Source organism: Podarcis tiliguerta (genome assembly GCF_965153285.1).
Source record: "Podarcis tiliguerta genome assembly, chromosome: 2".
Lineage (NCBI taxonomy): Eukaryota > Metazoa > Chordata > Lepidosauria > Squamata > Lacertidae > Podarcis > Podarcis tiliguerta.
Genome location: NC_139535.1, coordinates 78,274,039 through 78,299,048, shown reverse-complemented (window position 1 = coordinate 78,299,048; position 25,010 = coordinate 78,274,039). Strand labels below are relative to the sequence as shown.

Genomic DNA, 25,010 nt, shown 5'->3' with positions numbered 1-25,010 from the left:
AATTAATCAGTCAAATGACTGATCAGAGATCAGTTCACTTGGACAGGGCCTGATAAAAGAGTCCAATGGCTGAGGTATGATCTCATATCAAAATAGCTCAAGCCTGAGCATGGCTGAGCAGCCAGGTCAATTTGTCACGCCAGAAATAGGATTATTATTTTTTTAAAAAATGTAACAGATCAGAAGCAACTCCTCATACAGAGAGCATACAGCCCTGGGCTGGGGAATCTTTCTTAAGAGGGCTGTATTCCCTTTTGGGTGACATTTGAGGGAATGTATGTCAATGATGAGAGAGGCAGATGAGCAGGGCTACTGATGTGACTCAGCTTGTGTGTGTGTGTGTGTGTGTGTGCGCGCGTGTGTGCGCACACACGCACTCCATCCACCATCTGGGCAAACAAGAGGCATTGGAAGCATCCTCTCCAGGAAAAACCACTAACAGATGGGGCAGGCCAGGGTGGTGAGAGCTGACCTGGGGAGACTCCTGAGGTCTGGAGCGCCATCAAATATGTGAGTCACTGTATGTGCACAGTTGATGGTCAGAAATCACGTAAGCATTGAGAGTAGGTTTTCTTTTAACTGGCCATAAAGACAAACAAACAACAGCAAATCTTTGTAAATGTGTTTATAGTAATTTGTCAAAGGAATAACAATTATGCAAAACACTGCAGGAGTAGAAGATAGAGGGAGAGGGAGAGAGAGGTTTTATTTGGCTGGCAGAATTTGCCACCTATTTTGTAATTAATGGTATCGTTTTCATGCAGCAGGAGCACAACTACGCCAGGAACAGGACAGTGAAGGCTTTCTCTTTTGAAACAAGAATTTCATTCCAATCCTATGCCTGCCTGCACATTCCTCCTTAAGTATGTATCTGATTGCAGCCTTTCTCATTTTGCCCTGCAACGAATGTTTGAGCTTCTGCCCAAAGGATAACAAGACACTCAGTTGGCTCAAATTCACAGATAACAAATAAGCAACTTATCTCACACAGGAAAAAACAAAACAGAAGCTCATCAGGGCAAAAGAGCCAAAGAAACCAAAACCACTTCCCACCACAGATGCTAAGTCATGTTTCATGAGTAGCTCTGCATACCACAAAAGGTATTTCTGTACATGCTGTGAAGACATTGTTGCAGATTGAATAGATCAGGGGTTGTCAACCTGGTCCCTACAGCCCGCTAGTGGGCATTTCAGGATTCTAGGTGGGCGGTAGGGGGTTCTACGGCACAAGCTGAGTTCTCTCTTCCATCAAGCACTGGTGGGCGGTAAGGAAATTTTACCATCAAGAAAGATGCATTAGTGGGCGGTAGGTATAAAAAGGTTGACTGACCCTGGAATAGATGCCACATCGCAAGGCATTTCAGGACTGAGGTTTAAAATCCTAATTCCCACTTCTCTCCCAGCAACAACAACTACTACTGGCAGTTTATTCTTTAGCAAGCACTGGTGCCCAAAGCTTTTAGCCTGAGGCATCTCAATTCATAGTGACTAAGGATAGGGCCAGGCCTGGCTCATCCAGTTGAATAAAGCAGCAATATCTTTACATCTTAATTTGATGATAGACTTGGCAGCAGAAAGCCTTTTCGGCACCAGAGAGCGATCATATTTTAGCAAAGAAGTATAAACCAGTGAGCGCCATGCAACGCTGTATCATTTGGCCTTATTGTTTCTGAAAGGAACATGGCAAGCAACCTGCTGAAGTCCATACAGGACAGTTTGAGACAGCACCATATGCATGGTGGCACTGTGGTCTAAACCATAGAGCCTAGGGCTTGCCGATCAGAAGGTTAGTGGTTTGAATACCTGCAATGAGGTGAGCTCCCTTTGTTCGGTCCCAGCTCTTGCCAACCTAGCAGTTCAAAAGCATGTCAAAGTGCAAGTAGATAAATAGGTACCACTCCGGCGGGAAGGTAAACGGTGTTTCCATGCACTGCTCTGGTTCACCAGAAGCAGCTTAGTCATGCTGGCCACATGACCCAGAAAAACTGTCTGTGGACAAACGCCAGCTCCCTCGGCCAGTAAAGCGAGATGAGCGCCACAACCCCAGAGTCGTTCGCGACTGGACTTAACAGTCAAGGGCCCCTTTACCTTTTGATGTCCTTGTATATTCTTGGGCCAGTTTGAACAAAATAATGCAGCAGCTGTAGATGGTGACTGCTAGGCCTTGGTCCATAGCAACCTCTGTGTTTCCACCTCCATCATTCAGCCCAGACACTGAGGTCTAGCCCAGAGGGCCTTCTGATGGTTCCTGCACTGCGAGAAGTGAAGTTACAGGGAATCAGGCAGAGGGTCTTCTTGGTAATGGTGCCCACTCTGTGGAACACCCTCTCATCAGATGCCAAACAGATAAACAACTATATAACTTTTAGAAGACATCTGAAGGCAGCTTTATTCAGGGAAGTTTTTAATGTTTGATGTTTTATTGTGTTTTTATATTTTGCTGGAAGCAGCCCAGAGTGGCTGGGGCAACCCATTCATATGGGTGGCATATAAATAATAAAATCATGTTTATGATTATTACCATGCCAAACCAATTCACCTGTAGCCTCTTAAGTGCAGCATAATGTTGATGTAAGATGGAAGCATTTGTGCTGAAAAGTGTACCACCAACACACCCCAATTTTAATATTCTGCATGACTGTATTTAGGTGATAAAAAGTCCCACCCTTAGCTAAAAAGCCATTGCTAAAATGTTGCATCTGTTTTGGTTTCTTCTTTGCTCTAGGTCAGGGGTAGGATCCTCAGTTCTGGCCTCACTATCTGGCCTTCAGGACTTTCCCCAGGCAGTGCTGCATCTACAGACTGGACCCCTTCTTCTGAGACCCCACCCCTCACTGGTCCATGGAACCTCTTCAGGTGCCTTTGCCTTTCCTTGCGATAGCATCTCTTGCTTCCCTGGATGGAGAGAGATGTGTGTAGGAACCTTTATCATCCGTTGCAATGCAGCCTATTATACAAGGGTTACTCCATCCACTTTTGCCTCTGGCCCTGTCTAGCACTTCCATGTGGCTCATGGAAGATTTCCCATGAGGCAATGCAGTTCTCAGGCTGAAAAGGGCATCCCACTCCTGCTGTAGGTTTCTCAAGCCAACATGCTGTATTGGGTGATAATTTCATGAGCACAATGACCCTCTCCTCCCATCCAGCACACTCACATGTACCCTCCACACATTGGGATGGGGGGAAATCATCCAGTCCAGTCCAGTGTGTGTCCCAAAGTGTTAAATCTCTGCTTTTGAAATGCTCACCATGGCAGGGAATCCGTCCTATCTGCATAATGTGTTGTGCTTGAGAGCCTTCCTAACTTCTTAGCAAGTTTACATTAGCTCTGCAAAAGGAAACTTTTGACAATGGGTATTAGTTTAATTCAAACTTATCTGACATAGTTGAAGTTTAATTTACTTAAACATAATGTTGGGCTCTCGCACAATTATTTCAGTGCTGGGAATCTCAATTTATAGCTGAGGCTGAATGAGCAGCACTCAGCTTCAGCTCAGGACGAACTTCTAGGATCCCTAGCAAACGGAAGTCTCTGGCAATTGAGTCAGCTCCCACAGATGTAGCACATCTCGAGAAATGGGAACTTCTCAGCTGGATGCTCATTTACACCCTATGATTAGAAAATGTACTTATCAGTTTCACTTTCATTGAAGCTCTAGCAAGAACAGGGTGATAGCAACATTAACAAAGTACGTTGCGTATTTTTAGTCACTTGTTCTCACGCAGCACAAGAACACCCTTGACAAGTAGCACCTACTTTGCCAGCCTTCTTGGGAATGTAACTGCAGTTGATTTCACATTGTGTCACATGCATGCATGTATTAGTTCCAGCAGTGGATATGTGAGGGATAGTGTTGCACACCACTAAAGACAATTATTCATTGGGTATCAGATTTGCACCATGCACTTTCTTTGAAGGAGATTGGATGGCACATGTAGAAACTACCATGTTATTCCAGCACAACAATAGCCAAGAGATACAGGTCAACCATTTGAATCCTAGTCTGCTTCATTCAAGCCCAGCACTCTCCCCACCCCCCCATTCCACATTGGCATGCCCATCCACTAGGAGCTTGTGGTAGTTGTACAGCTATATTCTATGCAAAAAATCACAATCAAAATGCATGTGCTAGCTGACTGGGAGGACACAAATTTATTTCTGAAGGTGCAGTGGTATCTCCCTGTGGAGATGTGGAGCAGTGCCTCCAGGCTTGCTCTTTCTGTGACTATGAAGTTTTTAAACAGCCACAAAAGAAGAAAATTAATGACAAGTTTAGGGTGTGAGGCAGGGGGATAATTTTGTGCTCCATATTCCCCCAATTCACCTCAGAGTACCAACTCAATGGTGGTTTGGCTCAAGTCTACTCACAATATCACCGAGTGTGAATAGATTCAGGTAGGTAGCCGTGTTGGTCTGACACAGTCAAAATAAATAAATAAAATTAAGAAATTGTCCAGTAGCACCTTAGAGAACAACTAAGTTTGTTCTGGGTATAAGCTTTCATGTGCATGCACACTTCTTCAGATACACTGAAACAGAAGTCACCAGACCTTTATATATAGTGGGAGGGTGGGGTGGGGTTTTGCTCAGAAGGGTAGTAGGAGATGGGTGATTGGCTCAATGGGTATGGTAAACCTGTTGACGACTGTTAATGACTGCAATTAGTCCTACAGGAAAAAGCAAGGGATAGTATGCAGATGACCAAAAATAGCTTTAGACACTCCATCAACAGGTTTACCATACCCATTGAGTCAATCACCCATCTTCTACTACCCTTCTGAGAAAACCCCCACCCCACCCTCCCACTCCATATAAGGGTCTGGTGACTTCTGTTTCAGTGTATCTGAAGAAGTGTGCATGCACATGAAAGTTTATACCCAGAACAAACTTAGTGGGTCTCTAAGGTGCTACTGGACATTTTTAAATTTCTTAAATTTATTTCGACTGAGTGTGAATGAAATCCATCCAGATTGAGAGCAATACTTCCTGAACATACAGCTTCAAAGCAACCACTCACAAACTGTTGGAAGTGAATGCTTTTAGATGTTCTGGTGGAGAAATGTTTGTGAAACACAGTAATTCTAGTTTAGCATTACTATTATCTCTCACTGGGTGATTATTTTGTTAAAAAAATGAATGGACAGGGCACAATCAATGAGGCTGAAATGAATACTTGATTTTTTTGAAGCACAACTAATCGTCAGTGGATTGCGTTCAGTGCGCCTGCACTGAATTTATATATCCTTTTGAAATATTATGCTTGTGAGCAATGAATTTGGAAGAAAAAATATTTCCATGAAACACTGTTTTCCTAATTCTTCAGATAGGAAATACATTTCATTTTATGTTTTGTCAAACATATGAGGTACGGTTCAATGCTGAACGCATCATTTCCATAATACGAGTGTTTGCAAGTCACTCATCTACATTGTTGTTTGATGAATACATGAAGAAGTGTTGCCTCTTAAGAAATATGGTAAGCTTCATTATGTCTCTGAGCATTTGGGAATTGAGGCAGGAAAGTTCCCATTTTTAAAGAATTTGTTCCCTTTACTCCCTTGAATAGACATTTTCTTGCAGCAAACCTTTCATTTTCTTCCTGGACATTCACCACTGCTTTTTGAAGTAGCGCTTTTTGAAGAACCTGCATCAATCTGCAAGTGATTATTATGATTTCCACTGCACTTGCTTACAAATCTATCAATTTCTTCTGCACACTTTTCCTGGTCAGATAGCCATAGCCAGGGGGAAAAAAATAGCAGTCTCAGCTAATAACAAATAAGCAAAAAGCAAACTCAGCTTGAAACGAACAGCAGGATTATCAAACCTGCACACTCAAACATCCCAGCCAGGACGTGCCTGCAATACCCAACTCCTTGAAGCCTCTCTCTTTCCATGCACCACTTCACATCCTCGTGACAGTCCTATAATTGCTTTCCCCAAATATGGAGAATAGGGGCTCAAAACTTTGTACAAGTCATACAAGACTTATGAGATGATAGGGTTGTTCACTAACTGCATTTGGCAGCCTGATGGATTTCATGAAATAACGCGAGTACCAAGGTCACCATTTCAGCTTCCCTGGAGAAACAATGAGCACTGGGTTGGGAAACAGCACCTTCCATTCCCGGTGACATTGCCAAAACTTCTTAAACTTTATGTGGATTTGTTTTGTAAAACAAAAATCTGTAGGACTGTTGCAATGTCCTGTTGTCAAGAAAATGCTCCAAATGGAGAATTTGGTTTTGTATTTTTCCTGCTATGGAACCCACCCAAGCTGAAATATGTTTACTTTCATGGGAGTGACATGCATGGAAGAAGCAGGACCTACTACTCGATAAATACTTTGGTTCATTCAGTACTATGCCAAGAGAATTCCTTGCAAGTGAGATTAGGCCTGCAAGATGCATTCCTATCAAGTGAGGAGTGAAACAAGGCTGTATTTGGGTGCCTTTTCTATTTAGTTTATATATTAATGATTTAATTCCTGGTAAGGCTTCCCCTTACCAGGGGATGTGGGTGGCACTGTGGGTTAAACCACAGAGCCTAGGACTTGCCAATCAGAAGGTCGGCGGTTCGAATCCCCGTGACGGGGTGAGCTTCCGTTGCTCGGGCCCTGCTCCTGCCCACCTAGCAGTTCTAAAGCACGTCAAAGTGAAAGTAGATAAATAGTTACTGCTCCGGCAGGAAGGTAAACGGCGTTTCCGTGCGCTGCTCTGGTTCACCAGAAGTGACTTAGTCATGCTGGCCACATGACCCATAAGCTGTACACCGGCTCCCTCGGCCAATAAAGCGAGATGAGCGCCGCAACCCCAGAGTCGGCCACGACTGGTCCTAATGGTCAGGGGTCCCTTTACCTTTACCTTTAAGGCTTCCCCTTCTTTCCCCCTTCCATTGGAAATCATGAGTTGTCCATATTGTTCAATGCCAATCACCAGGCTTTACTCTCCTTTAATAAAATTGACCTTAAAAGAAAGCTAACCAGATTTGGGCAACTGTGTAAAGAAGAACAGCCCACAGTAAACTATACAAAACTTAAGTTTGTTATATTTGGCAAGAGGGCACTTAAGTTCTGGTTGTACATTAGATGGGCATCCCCTTGAACATTAGCCCAAACTAACATTGCAAAACTTATTTTTCATGCCTCTGGCATTAGCTGTGATAGGCATCAATTGCAGGCTGGGATGATGATTTTGATGATGACTTACATTTCTAGACTGCCCATCAACCAAGTTCCTTTGCACACTTTACAAAATAAATGAAATGAACAAATACAACGCAACCTATAAAACAATGTCAACACAAAGAACACAAATACAAGAAATGCAGATTATATTAACAGGATGCACACTCAAAAACCAGCAAACAACAGTATATGATTGATTACCTCCACTTTCCCATATCCATTCACAGCAGGGATTTCTGTCCTAGGTTCTTATCTTCAAACATCACAGTGCTTCAGGGAATAAGCACATGTTCTGAAATGGCTGCACGCACAGCTCAAAATTGGTCACCTCCACCCATTTGAAAAGGGTTTCTTGAAGACTGCTTTGACTGTCAGAGGCCTCTCATTATGCTAGCCTACAATGTAGGGGTAAGAAGTGGAAGGCAGTTAAATATTTGTGTTTAGCATCAAGAAGATGACAGTGCTGTTTCATTACATTATTGTAGATTAGCTATATACACTTGGTACAGCTGTTACAAAGTTAATTAATAGCAAGAGGCACACTTTCTTTTCATACATTTCCCTGGATCCAGTGGAAATAACTGTCAAGGAAATGTTTAATCAGGTTAGTGCTTTTCATGTGCTGCGGTTTACCATTTAAAAGAATTTCTAGGATACAGTGAATTAACAGACCACTCAAAGGTGACCTGAAACATGGCCATGTTGTATTCCTCCTTCCTTCCTGTGAAATTGTTTAGAGGTGGGTGCAAAAGAAACAAGAAGTATTTCTTCTTGCTTAAAGGCTTCTATCTGAATAGGAGGAGCTCTTGTGCCAAGAGATGCATTAAAACAACATCAGTCGGATCTGTTTAAAGGATGTGCAGAGGGCAGGCTTCCAGGCATCACATCAATGGCTACTTTGTTGTTTTGCCCACTGCAGTTTGCATTTTCATACATTATGTTTACCATTAAATTGGCAACATGGTAATGAGCAACGATTATGCAGCTTATTGGAATGCACCCACTTCTGAATTCCCAGTTTTCCTGCAATGGAGTTTTAAGCTATGTTCTAAATAACTTAGGACATGGGTGGCACTGTGGGTTAAACCACAGAGCCTAGGACTTGCTTATCAGAAGGTTGGCGGTTTGAATCCCCACGACGGGGTGATCTCCCGTTGCTCGGTCCCTGCTCCTGCCAACCTAGCAGTTCAAAAACATGTCAAAGTGCAAGTAGATAAATGGGTACTGCTCCGGCCAGAAGGTAAACGGCATTTCCGTGCGCTGCTCTGGTTGGCCAGAAGCGGCTTAGTCATGCTGGCCACATGACCCGGAAGCTGTACGCTGGTTCCCTCGGCCAATAAAGCGAGATGAGCGCCGCAACCCCAGAGTCGGTCACGACTGGATCTAATGGTCAGGGGTCCCTTTACCTTTATCTAAATAACTTGTTTTGATATCTTCCAAGAACCTTGCATCTTGATGGGTTTTAAAGAGCCAGAGTTAAGCTGCTTGGTTTGGGCCTTTGCATGTTTAACTGTTAGATTAATAAAATTTTTTCCCATATTCTATTGCTACCAGGCTTGAGCCCTTTAGGAGAGGTAGACATTTATTGAATCATATCGTAAACATTATTTGCATTCTTGGCAAATAGGTGTAATGCGTTTCATAACTTTTGACCATAACGGCTGCCATGCTGGGGCAGAACCACCTTCCTAACACCAGCATTGCCAATCCAGTGCTGGGGCATCCATGCAACCACAACCTCATTGCCCTCCTGCCCTCCTACCCAGCTCCATGCAAATAAGCTATGGCAATACTAATGCTGAGAGGGAGGCTCCGCAGCACCAGGCTGACCATTCTGAGTAACATATTGGAAGGGATGTTTCTGATGCAAGACAGGGACTATGAGTAACATCTCAGTAGGAGTATTTCTAGGACTAAGCAGACGCCCCCATGTTAATTTTGCTATTGGATGCTGCATGTTGCGATATAATCTTGTTAAAATTTATAGAATCAAAATGTACTTTTTGTATGTTATTATATTTGTGTTTTGCTATGGACCCTAAAGAAGGCTGATTGCCGAAGAATTGATGCTTTTTAATTATGGTTCTGGAGGAGACTTTTGAGAGTCCCATGGACTGCAAGAAGATCAAACCAATCCATTCTGAAGGAAATCAGCCCTGAGTGCTCACTGGAAGGACAGATCCTGAAGCTGAGGCTCCAATACTTTGGCTACCTCATAAGAAGAGAAAACTCCCTGGAAAAGACCCTGATGCTGGGAAAGATGGAGGGCACAAGGAGAAGGGGACGACAGAGGACGAGATGGTTGGACAGTGTTCTCGAAGCTACCAACATGAGTTTGACCAAACTGCAGGAGGCAGTGGAAAACAGGAGTGCCTGGCATGCTCTGGTCCAAGAGTCGGACACGGCTAAATGACTAAACAACACAAATGTTATGAAATTGTGTGTGTGTGTGTGTGTGTGTGTACATATACATATACATATATATTATATTTTCTTTTTTATAAAACATTTCAAACATTACATTAACAAACCAACAACACAGTCTTTGCTCTGCCGAGTGTAAGACTTCCCAGCACCCCTCATCTGGTTTTCTATTATCAAATAAACACACTCGCACTTTAAATTATAGTTTTCTGATCTTAATAAATTTGACATTATCTCCTTTTCTCTGATCATGAAAAGTTCCTCAGTTTATCATTGCAGGATTTATTTCAATCCTGCTAGTGTCTTCACATTTTTGCAATAATTATTCATATAACAAGTAAATTTATTCCAGTCTCTTTGAAATTTTTGGTCACCTTGGTTCCAGATTCTACCGGCCGGCTTGGCCAACTCCGCATACTCCATCATCTTCACCTGGCACTCCTCGATTGTTGGTAATATGTTATGAAATTGTTGCTATGTTATTATTTTGCTATGTTATTATGAAATTGGTTGTGTGGTGTTTCTCTGAAATGTATCCTTGCTTTTTTGCAGTAAGCCACTTTGAGCATGAATTTGTGTGTGGAAAAGTGGCATACAAGTAAAATGAATGAATCAATGAATGCTGTGTTTTGACACTGAGATTGCTAAATGCTAAAGAAAATGAAAGTATCTGATAACTAGCAGCAGTATGGAAGTCTAGCTACCCAAGTACACATTACACTCAATGCATACCATATAGCTGCTTTATTCTTTTTTTACTTCTATTAATCACAGGTGTGCAAAAGGGCATCCTCACCAAATCATGTTGAGGAGAGAATTATGTCTTCCAGCATGAATGGAACTAACACTATCCCTCTGGTTGTGGCTAGAATATTTGGAAAAATCTTTCTCATCCTTGCCCTTGAAGCCACCAGAATTGTAACAGTAGCAGGAACCATACCTAACTTTCTCTGGAATATGCCCATTTACATTATTTTCAGTAGCTCTAACTAGAGCTTGTTTGTACAGCAGCATGCTGCTTCCTCTGTTTTGGCATTTCAGGTGTTCAGCACAAAAATAAATATGCAGGAAACAACATTTGAAGGTATAAGGGGGGGGGGTAAGCTGATGAAATATGAAGCATTGCTTCTTTCCTATGTATAATGTGCCAGCTATGCTGATCACCCAGCTATTTCCTTGGAGCCACAAACTGAATCAGACTGGAAACTCTGCTAATGTCCTTCCCTCTCATTCGAGAAAAATCAAATTTGCAAATTCATAATTCATAGTCACACAGGATTTTCCCAATGGAAGAAACTGCTACCAGGAATTCTAAACTAGAATTAAAACTCAATGACTGGTGGCTATGTGCTGATTCTAGGATCCAATCCATACCTAAGGGGACTAAGAGCTGTGACTCAACAGTTAGAACCTCCGCTTTACATGCAGAAGGTTCCAGGTTCTGTCCCTAAATTTAATCTTCATGTGAGGCTGGTTTTCTGGATCAGTTTTTGTCTGGAAAGCCCATAGGACATATATTAATTGCAACACTTTCCATGGGCTGAGATGAAAATTAATCTCAATGAGTTCATTGCCCTGATCCATGACCTCTGCAGAGAGTAGACGGGGCTTGTGTGACCTTCTTCCTACTTCTTGATCTCTAATTGGCTTTTGATGTCGTTGATCATCATATCCTCCTGGACAGGCTCTGGAGAATGGGGTGATACACATGAGTAGCACTAGGGGGAAGCAGAGGGGGCAAGTGCCCCCCAAACAAGGAGCTTGCCCCTATTTGCTGGCTTCTGTCATTAACATATAGTGCTATTTTCTTTCAGAGATCTTAATGTGTGCGACACAGCTCACCCACCTAAAAATATACTTTGTCTCTTCCAAGCCCCACCTCATTTTTTTTTTCTGGTGCCACCACTGATTCTACATGAAACTCCTGCTGATTTGGTTACCCTTCCTCTTGTTTTGCCTCCCTTGTTAGCACCAAGATGAGCAGAAACTACTGCAGCACACTCCAGAGTCTTGTGACACAAACTGGCAAATTGTGACTACACAAAGTGTGTGCTCCCTTTCTAACCACTTGACATGAATGGAAAATTCCTGGTCAATTCTTTTCCAAAGCAGCTGTTTCAAAGATTTGCAAATCTCTCCATGAGTTCTGAAACTTTGTTCTGCCCTCTATTGAGTTAAAGCCAGAAATCCCCTTTGCATATGCAAACATATATTCAAATGTGTGACTTTCACACTCGGCTAGACATGATTATTTATATTGTTAGTGCTTATCAATTGTTGACAGTGTGCACAGCAATATATATACATATAGAACGCGACATTGAAGCATTTCTTCAAAGCCCCTCTAAGAAAGAGCTTGTTTTAGGAAATATTTGGATCTCTTTTCTGGTAGTTCCATCCACATATTTTTTTTACAATGAATTACTGGTGAAAGTAATATCAGGGAATACTTTAGCTCTCATTGTGAGTTCCTCCAAAATGTATAGCGTTTATTCCTTCTACAGTTATAACTAAGGCAACCAGATGTGAGAGAAGACAGGGCTCTTGAGGAAAAGGATGTAGCAGAATGGTAGTGCATCTGCTTTGCATGAAGAAGCTCTCAGATTCAAATCCCAGCCTCTCCAGGGCTTGAACCATCCTCTGCCAGAAACCTTGGAGAGCCTCTGTAAACTCTACTGAGCTAGTGGGACCAATGGTCTGATGCTGCCTGAGACAGTGTCCTATGTTCCATAAGGTACTTAGCTGCATTCTATGACCACTGAGCATACACAGTCCTCATTGGGCTGCTTTGGAAGTCCCCTCTCCCCTAGGATTTTTTTAATGGGAGTATTTCTGCTAGCCTTGGAGTTTTCTCCAAGCCTGATAATACTTGTGTGTTGATGCAATCCTTAGGATCCATGATTGGAAAATTAGTTTTTTAGTATATAGGATGTGCTTACTTTTTTAAAACAACAACAACAGCTTCTGTTTGCATTATTTTTAATTTTGTGTTGTTTAATAGCAAATAATTATTAAGCATTATATCATAGAAACACAAAGCTATATTAGTTTTTACTGTGGATCTAATAAACCCAAGGTCCATTTAGACCTTGCTGGTCTCTACAGTATGCCGGTATGTTTCCTTAGTGGACTAGATTCAGCTTTTCTCCAAGGAGAGAGGTGGTGGTGAGTTCTCAGAATCACATAATTAATGCATTTTCTTCCATCTGTGATAACTTTCATAAAACTCTATGGATTGGCTAGTCACCAACTGGGAAATAAACATTGGGTTTCATTTGGTTTGCAGTTTGTTTTTAAAGTGTGGGTGACATATGCAAACCATCCCTTAACCCCAAATTGGAAAAGTTTGTGCAAATCAGGAGTGACTCTTATATCATGCAGCACCAGCAACGTGATACTTTTTGCTCACAGTGTGGAAGAAGAGAAAAATATGTCTTCTCTCTCATCACACCACAAATGTATGGACCACTGAGATGCTGGAACTTGAAAGAGGAAAGGGAGGAAAGCCACTCACCGCTTGGTACTATTCATTTAGCCACACCTAAACACACTGATTAATGGTGTTAGACATACCAAATTCTGCACAGACCCAAACTGTTGAAGTGAATATAGCTTTCATGATACATAAGATACATAGCCATGTGCTAGTTACTAACTAATGTCCAAGACAAAGAATGGGGTTATTAGTTCCTAGTCCGTAGAGTACTTGGTTATTTTGAAAATATAGAAGTTAGCAGAGCTAGGCCCCTGCCATTTAGATTATGACAATATTAATTTTGTTACTGGGCATCTCCTGGAAGAGAAGATGGGTACATTTCTGTTCATTACAGTTTTATCTCAGCCTTCCTACAAGGATCTCAGGATGGCAGGAATTTACCTTTTTATCCTCACAATAATCTTGCTAGGATGAGAGAAAGTGATTGGCCCAAGGTGACCCAATGAGCTTGATGCCTTTGGAACCCAGCTCTCCCTAGTTCTTAAACATTACATCACACAGCTTCTCTGTTGCTCTCTACTTCCTCTGCCTAAGCCACCTTAAAATGCTAAATTCTGTTTTGTTGTTGAGAAAAACTCATCACATCTATCTTGACAGAATCCCCGCAGACCTGACTGTGTGCAGTGCTACAGAAAGCAAGGAGTGAAGCTCTGCCATGCTTTAGATCCTGCTGATAGGATGCCGCAAGGCACTTGTACGCAGAGAGGAATTCAAAGGAAAAAATAATAATAATCAGACAACTTAGGAGCAGCTCATAACTCATTCTAATCAGTATACCACTGTGTTGGAGATGGCTATTACAAACAAATAAATACTATCAATTATTCTCCCTTTTTGTATTTAGTATGATGCTCTCAGCAGTGATTGCCTGTATTATGGAATTACAATGGTAACCTAAGGGCTGTTAAGAGATGCTGATGCTGTGAAAAAGAGGAAGTGCTGCTGTAACGAGAGGCCTCATGATCAAAACACAGGTGTTGGCACATCTGTATGGGGTAGTGATTCCCAAACAATAGTCTGGAGAGAAACACCTCTACTGTTTTTAGAGATGGCTGAATCGTTTGGTGGTCATCCTGAAAATCAGTGGTGCCCTTTAACTAATCCTGCTGTACATCTGAAAAACCCTGAGGAATGTTTGAAGCATTCAAAAGGAATACTTGAATGATCCCAATTGATGTCCCCCCTCTCCTGGCTGTGACCTCCTACTTGAAGGAAAAATAAATCCCTACCTTGGTTTGGACACAGACAGGAACCTCTCCCTCAGGGGAGTGGCATTTAAAACGTATTTTTACATGCCACCCCAATCTCTGAGCAGTGTGGAATTTCAGGTATAGCAGGAGCACTTACCAGGGTCTGTGTTCCCTTTTGGACAATGAGGCACTGCAGAGTCTGTGATGCCTTTATGATATATGGTATTATTTACACATATACAACCTGTGTCTACTAAAGCAAACAAAGCCCACCAATTAAAAAACAGCCCAGGTACACTAAAAGCAGCAGCTAAAATTAACCACTAACACACATGAAATGTCCTGTTAGATCTTTCTTTCATCCTTTTTAGCTCTGCATTTTACAGATGAATGTCCTGTTAGATCTTTCTTTCATCCTTTTTAGCTCTGCATTTTACAGATGAAATATCCTGTTAGTTCTGGGACCAGTATATGTGGCTTCTCTGACAGAATGGGATGAATCTATTTTTAAAAATCCATTCACGTAAGGAAGCCCACTCCACTCTTGTCTTTGTGTGTGTGTGTGTGTGTGTGTGTGAGAGAGAGAGAGAGAGAGAGAGAGAGAGGGAACTTTAAGTTAGGAATGTATGCCTCCCTCACTATCTGGCCCACCAAGAGAAACTATCTGTCTGGGCCCATGCACCTTACTTGTGCTAAGCCAGACAGACCATTTCTCCATCTAGCTCAGATGTGGGGGACCTGTAGTCCTTTAGATGCTCTTGGACTCCAGCTCCTTCCAGTTTCAGCTAACATTGTCAGAAATTACGAGAGTTGCAGCACAACAACATCTGGAGGGCCACATGTTCTCCATTTCTGATCTAGACCACTATTGTCTACCCTGACTAGTACCAGCTCCTGCTACCTGAAATCTTTTTAATCTGCATTGACAGGGATTGAACCTGGGTCTCCCTGTAAACAATGCATGTATTGCACTGAGCTGCTGTCCTTTCCAGTCACTGTGATCACACTGCTGTTTCTTTCTTCATCCTTTTCAATCCCTCCCTTATACAACTTAACTTTGAGTCCCAGGACCAGCCTTCCCTGATCCGGTGCCATGTTGTTGTTGGACTACAACTCCCATCATCCTTGACCATTGGGGCAGATTAGAGTTGCAGTTCAAGAACATTTGGAGAGCAGCAGCTCAGGGAGGACTACCCTCGGCTAAAGAGCTAGAACCCAGAACTTCCTGTTCTCAGCTGAGAGGTAGGAGAGTTCCTGCGGTTTTTACTAATTCTTACTACCTATCTTTTCACAAACTTTTTAGATAACACAAGTTGTAGAAGAACCCTTCCACAGCATTTCTCGGCAAGTTGTCATTAAATGGGGTCATTCATTTAGATGCTAACCCATGCATCAAAAGCTCCAGGTCTCCAACAAGGATTTCTCTTGTCCAAAAATAATTCTAGAGATAAGTCATTTTTAAAACGAAATCCAAGCAGAGAGAGCCATAAATCAATGTAAAATAGAGCAGAGTGTATCTTTTTCATGAAGAGTAATTTGTGTGCTATGTATAAGGGCAAAGAAAGGGTAATTTCTATTCCCTGGGCAGAACACATGCATGCCCCTAATCTTGAAACAAAGTGATCTATGAGTTTTATCAAGTAGCTATCTCTAATCTGTTTGTAGTGGCAATTAATACTGTATGGATAAAAAGTCCTAAATTAACTTGAGCTGTGTTGATTACTCCCTACAGTGATACTTGATTGGAGGACGTGGGAGTATTGAACAGGTGAGTGCTTATAATATAGGAAGTGCTTTGGATAAGATACTCTTGATAGTCTTTACTTGCTGTTCAGGATTAGATACTATAACTTCATTAACATTTTGAAATGAAACAAGAGTTGGAATTAGTTCATGTTAAAACTTCCCATTTTCTAACCCCTCCAGTACTTTGCCTTTCCAACTCACAGTGAGGGGTAGCTGGTTGTGTCTACACAAAACCTGTTGAGAAAATTAGAAACACTTAATAAAGGCCGATGGGACACGGGTGGCGTGTCCACAGAGCCTAGGACTTGCCGATCAGAAGGGCGGCAGTTCAAATCCCCGTGACGGGGTGAGCTCCTGTTGCTCAGTCCCTGCTCCTGCCAACCTAGCAGTTTGAAAGCACGTCAAAGTGCAAGTAGATAAATAGGTACCGCTATGGCGGAAAGGTAAACGGCGTTTCCGTGCGCTGCTCTGGTTCGCCAGAAGTGGCTTAGTCATGCTGGCCACATGACCCGGAAGCTGTACGCCGGCTCCCTCAGCCAAAGCGAGATGAGCGCTGCAACCCCAGAGTCGGCCACGACTGGACCTTTACTAATAAAGGCCCATGGGGAAGTGCTCCCATTCTTTCTGTGTTGCTGTTGTTGGAAAATAGGTTTTGGTATAATGAAGATGGCAGAGGAATCTGTAAGGCCTCCAGGGCCTCACCATGTATCTGGAGCAGGCCAAGGCCTGAAGCTCAAAATGGTGTGAGCTTTGAGGCTAATTCATGAACTGAGTATCCCCAAATAACTCATTTTAGGAGATAGCATTCTGACTGATTCAGGAACCCATTGCTCACTACTGAGAAGTTAGCACATCATGGTGACATGGAGAAGGAAGAGAAGGGGGGAAGTATCCTTCCTCCACTTTCCCTGCTGCTACTGCTTGACAGGTAAGTAAAGGGAAGTGTTTGGGGAGTCAGGGACTAGCAGGGAAGACTTTTAAGCAGACTAGCAGATGTCTGGGGTTAGTAATTCTTCTCCTGCTCAGATTTTGATCCATGCTGAAGAATACTTTGTGGGCTTTAAAATTTCTCTTCTCACTTGAAGTGAGCTTTTATGAGTCCCCCAAGTTTTCATTCAAACCCGTCTCCATCAGCATCTCTGGTCCTTTGGGGATAACATAAAGTCCCCTATGAAAGGTGGAGATGAGTTTGGATATGGAGAAGAAAATAGAGTCACAGATTTGGGGTACCTTGAAGTTAAGGGAATGGTTATTAGATCAGCTAAAACTCATATGGGCATAAAAGCAGCTCATGCTACTCTTCTCTCCTAGTATGTTATGAAGAATCTTTGCTAACCATATAGTTCAAAACAGAAATATCCCCATGTTTCTGCTTTTCCAACAAAAATTGCCAGTTGCCTTTCAGAATATGAGTTTCCTTTAAGACGTTACACTTAATACGGAATTTAGAAATCACAGGTGGGATATATACTCCACAAAGGTCCCATTAATAGTTACTTCATCATTAATTATTGCTGAAGGCAAGAGTAAATTTTAAATGATTTCTTTCTTGTGCAAAATTAATACATGTCCTAGCACAGTCCTTCAGTCTTGGAAAATATAGGAACATTTTTTTTCCTGGTGTGAAGCCTTTTAGTAACTCTTTAAAATGGCTTGGGAGCCGGTGGACTCTGGAGCAAGTCTTTTCATAAGTGCCTGTTGTATAACAGATTGATGCAAGCTTACAGCTTAAATTACACAATGACGTAGATGAATAAGGGCTTCAGTCACCAAAGCTCTTTCTTCTGGTGAAAAGTCTCGCTTCCTTAATCACTGAGACTGTAATGAACGGACTTCTTATGTCTGCCTCTCATCTTATTTGCTTCCACTTAAAATGGTAATTCCATCTGGTCCTTCAGAGATGTGTCCAACTAAAGTTTTAATTTCTGCTGAGGCCCATTGCCCTTTGAACGATAAATTACTAATAATAAAATAAGAAGAAATGAACTCTTGACCTCTTATGTAACCCAACTCCTGATTTTTATTTTTATTTTTAATAGTTTTGTAGAGGTCAAGGAGAAATCTACCGCCTACTCAACTAGTTCCTTTTATGACATACAAAGGAGCAGCAGTTTGCTTCTTGGAAGATGCACTTGATGCCACAAGAATTGCTCTGAGGTTATATGGACAAGCACACCTAGTGTGGATACCTGCTGTGAAAGTCTTACTTACAAGGTTCCTCACTTTGGTGGTAAACACCAAAGAAATACTTGATGCTTGTTCTTTGCCTAATTTGACTGAATGTTTATGCTGCAGTATATATCTTGTCCTCTCATACTTTCTGTAGTGAACACCAAAGAAATACTTGATGCTTGTTCTTTGCCTAATTTGACTGAATGTTTATGCTGCAGTATATATCTTGTCCTCTCATACTTTCTGTAGTGCAGAAGCAGCCAGCATGTTGTCCTCCAAAAGTTGTTGGTGCTGCCCAGTGGTCAGGGATGTTGTTGGATTCCAAATCCTATTATCTGGAGGGAGCCACATTGTCAGTACTTGCTGCTTTGCACATGTGTCACTTACAGGAATTACTTTAATTCTGCAAATGGTAAAAACCAAGAATGTGCCATTGCATAAAATGCAGAAAAATTTAAGATCCCTGGATAAATGATATTTGCCACATATTGTACAAATTTTGTTTTCTTCACCCAGTCTCTGGAGTATGATTAGCCTTCAGGTATTAATAAAGCCTGTTGTCTTTGTCCATGGAGTTTTCTTGGCAGGGATACTGGAGTGGCTTGCCGGTTCCTGCTCCAGGTGGATCACGTTTGGTCAAAACTCTCCACTATGACCTGTTCATCTTGGGTGCCCTGCTCGGCATAGTTCATAGCTTCTCTGAGTTCTTCAAGCCCCTTCGCCACGGCAAGGCAGTGATCCATGAAGGGGAGGAGTGCCTGGCGTGCTCTGGTCCATGGGGTCACGAAGAGTCGGACACGACTGAACGACTAAACAACAACAACAAATTAATAAAGCGGGTGGCACTGTGGTCTAAATCACAGAGCCTAGGGCTTGCCAATCAGAAGGTTGTGGTTTGAATCCCCATGACGGGGTGAGCTCCTGTTGCTCGGTCCCAGCTCCTGCCAACCTAGCAGTTCAAAAGCATGTCAAAGTGCAAATAGATAAATAGGTACCACTACAGCGGGAAGGTAAACGGCATTTCTGTGAGCTGCTATGGTTCACCAGAAGTGGCTTAGTCATGCTGGCCACATGACCCGGAAGCTGTCTGCAGACAAACGCCGGTGCTCTCAGCCAGTAAAGCGAGATGAGCACCGCAACCCCAGAGTCATCCGCGACTGGGCTTAACAGTCAGGGGTCCCTTTACCTTTACTATTAATAAAGAAGATGGAGAAGATCTGCCTTGGGTTTGGAAACTAATCTAGTTAAGCACCCAGCTACACATATCTTTGCTTAGAATCTTTATTAATAGTGACATTTTCATGTTGAATTAAATGATCACATCCCTTCAGATAGTGAGAGCACCTGGTTACAATTAAGAATTTTATATAAAAATACTTCTGTTTGCTTTGTTAAATAGTTTAAGGCTGGAAATCAGAAATTAATTTGGCAGACCATTCATTGGTTGTGTTTGGACAGAGTTTTATATTTTAGCCTGATGTACATGAGCAAAGGCCCACCAGCATCCTCCAGTGTGGACACAAGGAAGAGATGAGAAGCTTTTACATACTTTTGTTTAGTTTTTAATTAACTGCAGTTTATCATTATGTGAGAAGCTGAGGAAACTGTGGTTAGATTAACCAGGAATGTTGGAGAATATGGACGAAAACAGAAATGGGAACAGAAATTGTTGATGTTCTCTTATTCACCCCACATCCAGAACAAAAATCAATCCAGTGAATTTGATCAGTATTTGCTTTTGGTGTGAAAATGATACATAACTGATTACCCATCCCACCGCCATTTGCATTGTGTCTCCTTTGCATCAAAATGAATGTGGTAGAATAATGTGATAGCAGTGGAATTTATGTAATTCCCATAATCTCACCACAGCAGACAGTAAAATGAATACTGTAGTGTTGGGCGGAGCAAAAGCAGTGCTGCATGTGATAAATACAGGGGGAAATGTAAAACAATGCCGTCTTACATCGCTGCTCTTAACTATAACTTACTGGAACAAACCAACAAGGTTTCAGACAAAACATTAAACTGTACTTAACTGAAAACGACAGTGATACATTCTGATCCACTCCTTACATGCTGGAGAAGGGAAAGTGGGACTGCATCAGCCTGGGGCTTGGTCATGTAATGTGATGTCACAACCAGATCATTGAGACAAGAAGGAGAAAATATGTTTCCCAGACATTTGTTGACGAAGGCTGCAATCCTTTATACATTAACCTGGAGCATGTCACAATGAACTCAGTGGGGACAAATTCAGACAGCTGCTCACAATTAATATGCTCCACTTAGTCCCTTGTGTATCAGTGGATCAGCTCCAAAAGGGAAGAACTAAGCATAGTGGCCTGATAGGAAACACAGGGAATTGTGCTATGGAAAATCCTCTTAGTACTATTATTGGACAGGGATGTCCAACAGGTTGATCATGATCGTGGGGTGTGTGTGTGTGTGTCCGTTGTTGATTGTGAGTTGATCCCCCCCCCCAAGAAATTGGTAGATTACTGCCAACTTTTTTTATAGCGGGAGTAGATCACAGTCTCTTGGAAGTTGGACATGCCTGTTATAGCTATGATCTGCTAAGCAATGTGCTAGTCTCCCAAGGGCTTTAGTACTTCATATTGGGGTGGCAGTGTAAAGGCAGAAGGGTAAGGTGGAAGCGCAAGTGTGATGCATTATTGGAGCTGTGCTTTTATATAAAATGTTAAAGAGTCTTCTATAACATTATCTTTCCAAGAGTGGTGCATCATCTGCTTTGTAGACAAAATATTTCTGGTTCAGTCCCTGGCATCTCCAGATAGGGCTGGGAATGCCCCTTATCTGAAAAACTGAAATGTGAAGAACCACTGCTAGCCAAGTTTAAAAGGCCATAGATTGCTTAATTAGTCAAAGGCCTGGGAGAAGAGGAATGTTTTTGCCTAAATATATGTAACAAAGGTACTAGGCGAGCCTCCCTGGGGAGAGCATCCCACAAGTGGGGAGTCATGGCAGAAAAGGCCCATTCTCATATTGCCACTCTCTGGACCTCTCATAGAGGAGACACATGAATAAGGGTCTCAGATTATGATCACTGTGTCCAGGTTGGTTCATATGGGCAAAGGCAGTCCTTGAGGTATTGTGGTCCTGAGCAAAGTGGATAATACTGAGTTAGATGGACCAATTGTCTAGTTCTATATAAGGCAGGTTCTTATGTTCCTAAAAGATAGGTACCTATTATTTGAATATTAGTCCTTTTGTGTGGTCACAGATGGTCTTCCTCCTTCCTGACAACCACCTTGTAAATAGTGCACCAGCGCAAACCTTACTGCCAGTGTAGACTTTGGTGCGCACATATAAACCTATAGCTCACCAAACAGTCTGTTTCGTCCATGAAACTCCAGGAGTATAAAGAAATTTCAGTGAGTCCATATGCCATTCTATCTTATTAAAAGATAATACACATTCTGTTCCATTCCACATTGTCTGCCTTTGCAATTGCTTTTCCAAATGCCGCTATAGAAGTCACAGTTTTGTATCTGCTCCTCTTTAAATGCTACATCTCCTGTTTGGGGCAAAACAATTTCAGGAAGAATAGTCATTATTGAATTTACCACCTTCTATTGTCACAGGAATAGTTGTAATACCAGTCATGTAAGCCTACAAAATAAAACCTTGACAATATAATAAAGATAAGCAAAGAAATATCTTACTTTATTAACCTTTTTTGTACATATGCTTTTCTGTGTCTCTATTCTTTCAACAGTTCCATACATTTCCTCAATATAACACCTGGGGTGACTTACTGACTTTCAAAAATATCCATTAAGGTTGGAATTAGATGCTTGGTGACAAAACACAGAATATCCAATGCAAAGTGGAGAGGGTGTTCGTAATGGAAAAGTAGGAGGCAGGAGGGGTTTCGTTAACTCTTCTCTCATATATTGCTTTTCTTCTGCAAAAAACCTTATTCTGGGTTGTTTTTCTCTCAGAAATAGAGAGAAGGGTTTGCCAAGAAAAATAGCACCCAGGGAAATGTTAAGTACTGCATATTGTTTCTACCCTGAAAATGTCCTCTATATTATAGGCGAACATTACCTTAGAATCCTATATAATATAGGTCATCTGCAACTCAGTCCACTGAAACAGGAAGTGTCTCAACAATCCACTGCTGGATCATTAGGAAGTAACTGCAGCTATTGGTGGACCATCTGTTCTTCAAGTAGGCATCTTCAAGTAGGCATCTTCAAGTAGGAATAGCCGCTCACCTGGGGCTTGGGAGGAAGGTGTGTTTGCCACACAGTGCAGCCATGGTTGGTCTTGCATGGCTGGGGAAGGGAATGGTCACCTGGTGCCATCCACCTCCAGCCATGTTGGACCCTCCAGTCAGGGCGGGCCTCACCCACAAGTCCAATCAGGAGAGTCCATTCTTTTGGTTCACCCTGCATCAGCTGCAGATGTCATGTACCTGTCATGGCAAATTCCTCTCTCTGAAACCCCGAAGAGCTGCTGCCAGTCAGCATTTAGAAAATACTGAGCTGGAAGAACCAGTGTCCTATCCCAGTTTAAGGCAGTTTAGATATGTAAGGCCCTGCCAAAGCTCCAGTAATTAGGTAGCAGCAGTCTTTCAATTAGTGGTATCAGTGAGATCAGTGAAGCCATCTTGCCTGGACTCTTTCTCTCTCTCTATCTCATGCAGTTGCCTCATAAATCTTGCCAATCTTCATCTCCCACTCTGCTGCAGCTTGGATTTTCAATCGTGGCATTTTCTCTGCCTGTTGTTCCATGCAGCACCCTTGGAGGAAATGATTGCTCCTCCAGTACACCTCCGAGAAGACACACAATCATCACCTTTGCACAAGCTGGAGTGATAGCCACACTTTCAGAAATGGTCGAATGAATTGCCCAATAACTAAAACCTAGCCATTGCTCAATCAAACTAATGGTTGAATCATTACTAAATGCAAACAAAATCTCTTTACCTATACGGATAAATGTAAACTAGAAGGCCTGGTGGATTACAGCGAAATTGCTTAAGAGCACATTTCTAAATGAATGTAACATTAAGAGATATTTAAAAGTTGATAGCTTACCTACAACTATATGGCTCTCTTGGCTGAATCCAATATGTGAATGCTCCACACAGCTTGATTCTTACCTGCTTAGCATTAAGATGCCAATCTCAGATGCACTAAAGCCACAAGCCAAGCCTTGATAATCCTGTGATAAAAGGAAAGTATAGTTTTTGTTCTTTCTCTATCCCTTTCTGTTTTTTGAGATTTTAAAGTACAAAGCTCTCTGGGAAGGGCAAAGGGCCATGGATTTTGATTGTTTACATTTGAGCTCATGGGTTTAGTATTGTATGGGAGCAGGATGAATGTCATAAAGACTTCCAAAAGAGTAGCCATATTAGACAGGAGAGAAACGAAAAAATGTTTGCACATCAAACTAAGGAATTGCTCTATGAACGCCAAAGGATTCTGTCTTCTCTTCAACTTGGGACAGAATAATGTGGTTGTTTAATAGGAGCAGATAAAACAAATAGTTGTTATGGCTGAAATATGAATTGAGTGACTGGTGTAGGAGAGTTGGGTCTCTAATGGCTTTTCCTCTCATTTTATTGTTGAAAATTCCTCCTGCAAGTGCTTTTATAGAGTGGCTGGGGAAACCCAGCCAGATGGGTGGGGTATAAATAATAAATTATTATTATATTATTATTATTATTTTATCTCAGCTAGTGTAAATAGAGCTGGTGGTCGGATTCTTGGTGGGAAATTTGCACTAGGGAAAAATTTAAGTCTTCTCTTCTGTGCCAGCCCAAAAGGGAATCACAACACTACCATAATGGGCTTATCTACATTTACCTTTCCTCTGGAATTTAAAGCTCTGTGTCTGAGTGTGTGTTTCTCTCTCTGGTGCTTTCCCTGTGAAAACCCACTCTTTACCGCTGAATTGGAGCAAACGGAAATGCACAGAAAACCCAATTTCTCATTTGTTGTGCTTCAGCTCTAAAGAGCACTCAGACACAGAGCTTTAACGTTTGGGCCTGTGCCTAGAAACAGCGGGGCAAACAGTAAGTGTGGATAAGCCCAATGTGTGCTTCTGTCTTCACCTTGCTCCCAAATCAATCTAGGTTTCATTTAGAACTCACACAGACCCCATTTTACTGTAAATAGCTGCACTTGACTGTCTGTTCATTTCTGTTAATGTTAATGTTTAAAGCCCTAAATGTCTTAAGTCTCAAACATCTGAAGGACCACCTCTAGACTGTCTTAGGTGCTGAGATCTTGGAGGTTCTGCCACCGTCAGAACATGAGAATGGGGTGGCCCGAGAGAGGGCATTCCTTAGGGCAGTGATGTCCAAACTTGGCCCTCCAGCTGTTTTTGGACTAGAACTCTCATCACCACTAGCTAACAGGACCAGTGGCCAGGGATGATGGGAATTGTAGTCCTCAAACAGCTGGAGGGCCAAGTTTGGCCATCACTGCCTTAAGGTGTGGAATCCCTCCCTGCAGAGGTATGTCTGGCACCTTCACACACACACACACACACTTTTTATTTGAAATTGTTTTAACTGATTTTAATGTTGTATTTTTATATTGTACTTTTACCTGTCCTGGGACCTTATGGTGGAAGGCAGATTTTAAAGAAATCCAGTAAATTATGACCACCATCATCTCAGCCCCCAAATAAATATATGTTTCACAATTCATGCCTGATGTTCACCACTGAGTCTTAAGTATATATTTGTGTGAATGGCTGACACAAAGGTGAATAGGGAAGAAGAAAAGGAGAGGGTATTGTTCAGGTGAGGGAGCTGAG

General features: G+C 42.1%; 2 long non-coding RNA genes across 8 annotated transcripts in view; one reads left to right on the top strand and one right to left on the bottom strand.

The window, feature by feature from the left end:
• Positions 1-18,518, top strand: part of LOC310673089 — a 63,590-nt gene extending 45,072 nt beyond the window's left edge. The window contains exons 2-5 of one of the 2 annotated variants that reach the window (XR_014508834.1): positions 15,601-15,641; positions 16,030-16,065; positions 18,083-18,325; positions 18,434-18,518. This is a non-coding gene — a long non-coding RNA (uncharacterized lncRNA). Of the gene's footprint in view, positions 1-15,600; positions 15,642-16,029; positions 16,066-18,082; positions 18,366-18,433 lie in introns of those variants that run through there. The other variant, XR_014508835.1, reaches the window with a different exon arrangement.
• LOC310673071 lies at positions 611-24,734 on the bottom strand. Of its 6 annotated transcripts, none has more exons than XR_014508803.1 (6): positions 24,053-24,734; positions 23,282-23,408; positions 7,389-7,582; positions 3,249-3,341; positions 2,089-2,253; positions 611-918 (listed from the first exon to the last, which is right to left on the bottom strand). It is a non-coding gene; the product is annotated as an uncharacterized lncRNA (long non-coding RNA). The 6 variants fall into 6 exon arrangements; XR_014508804.1 differs by lacking the exon at positions 3,249-3,341 and adding an exon at positions 2,666-2,895; XR_014508805.1 differs by lacking the exon at positions 3,249-3,341.
• Positions 24,735-25,010: the final 276 nt, after the last annotated feature.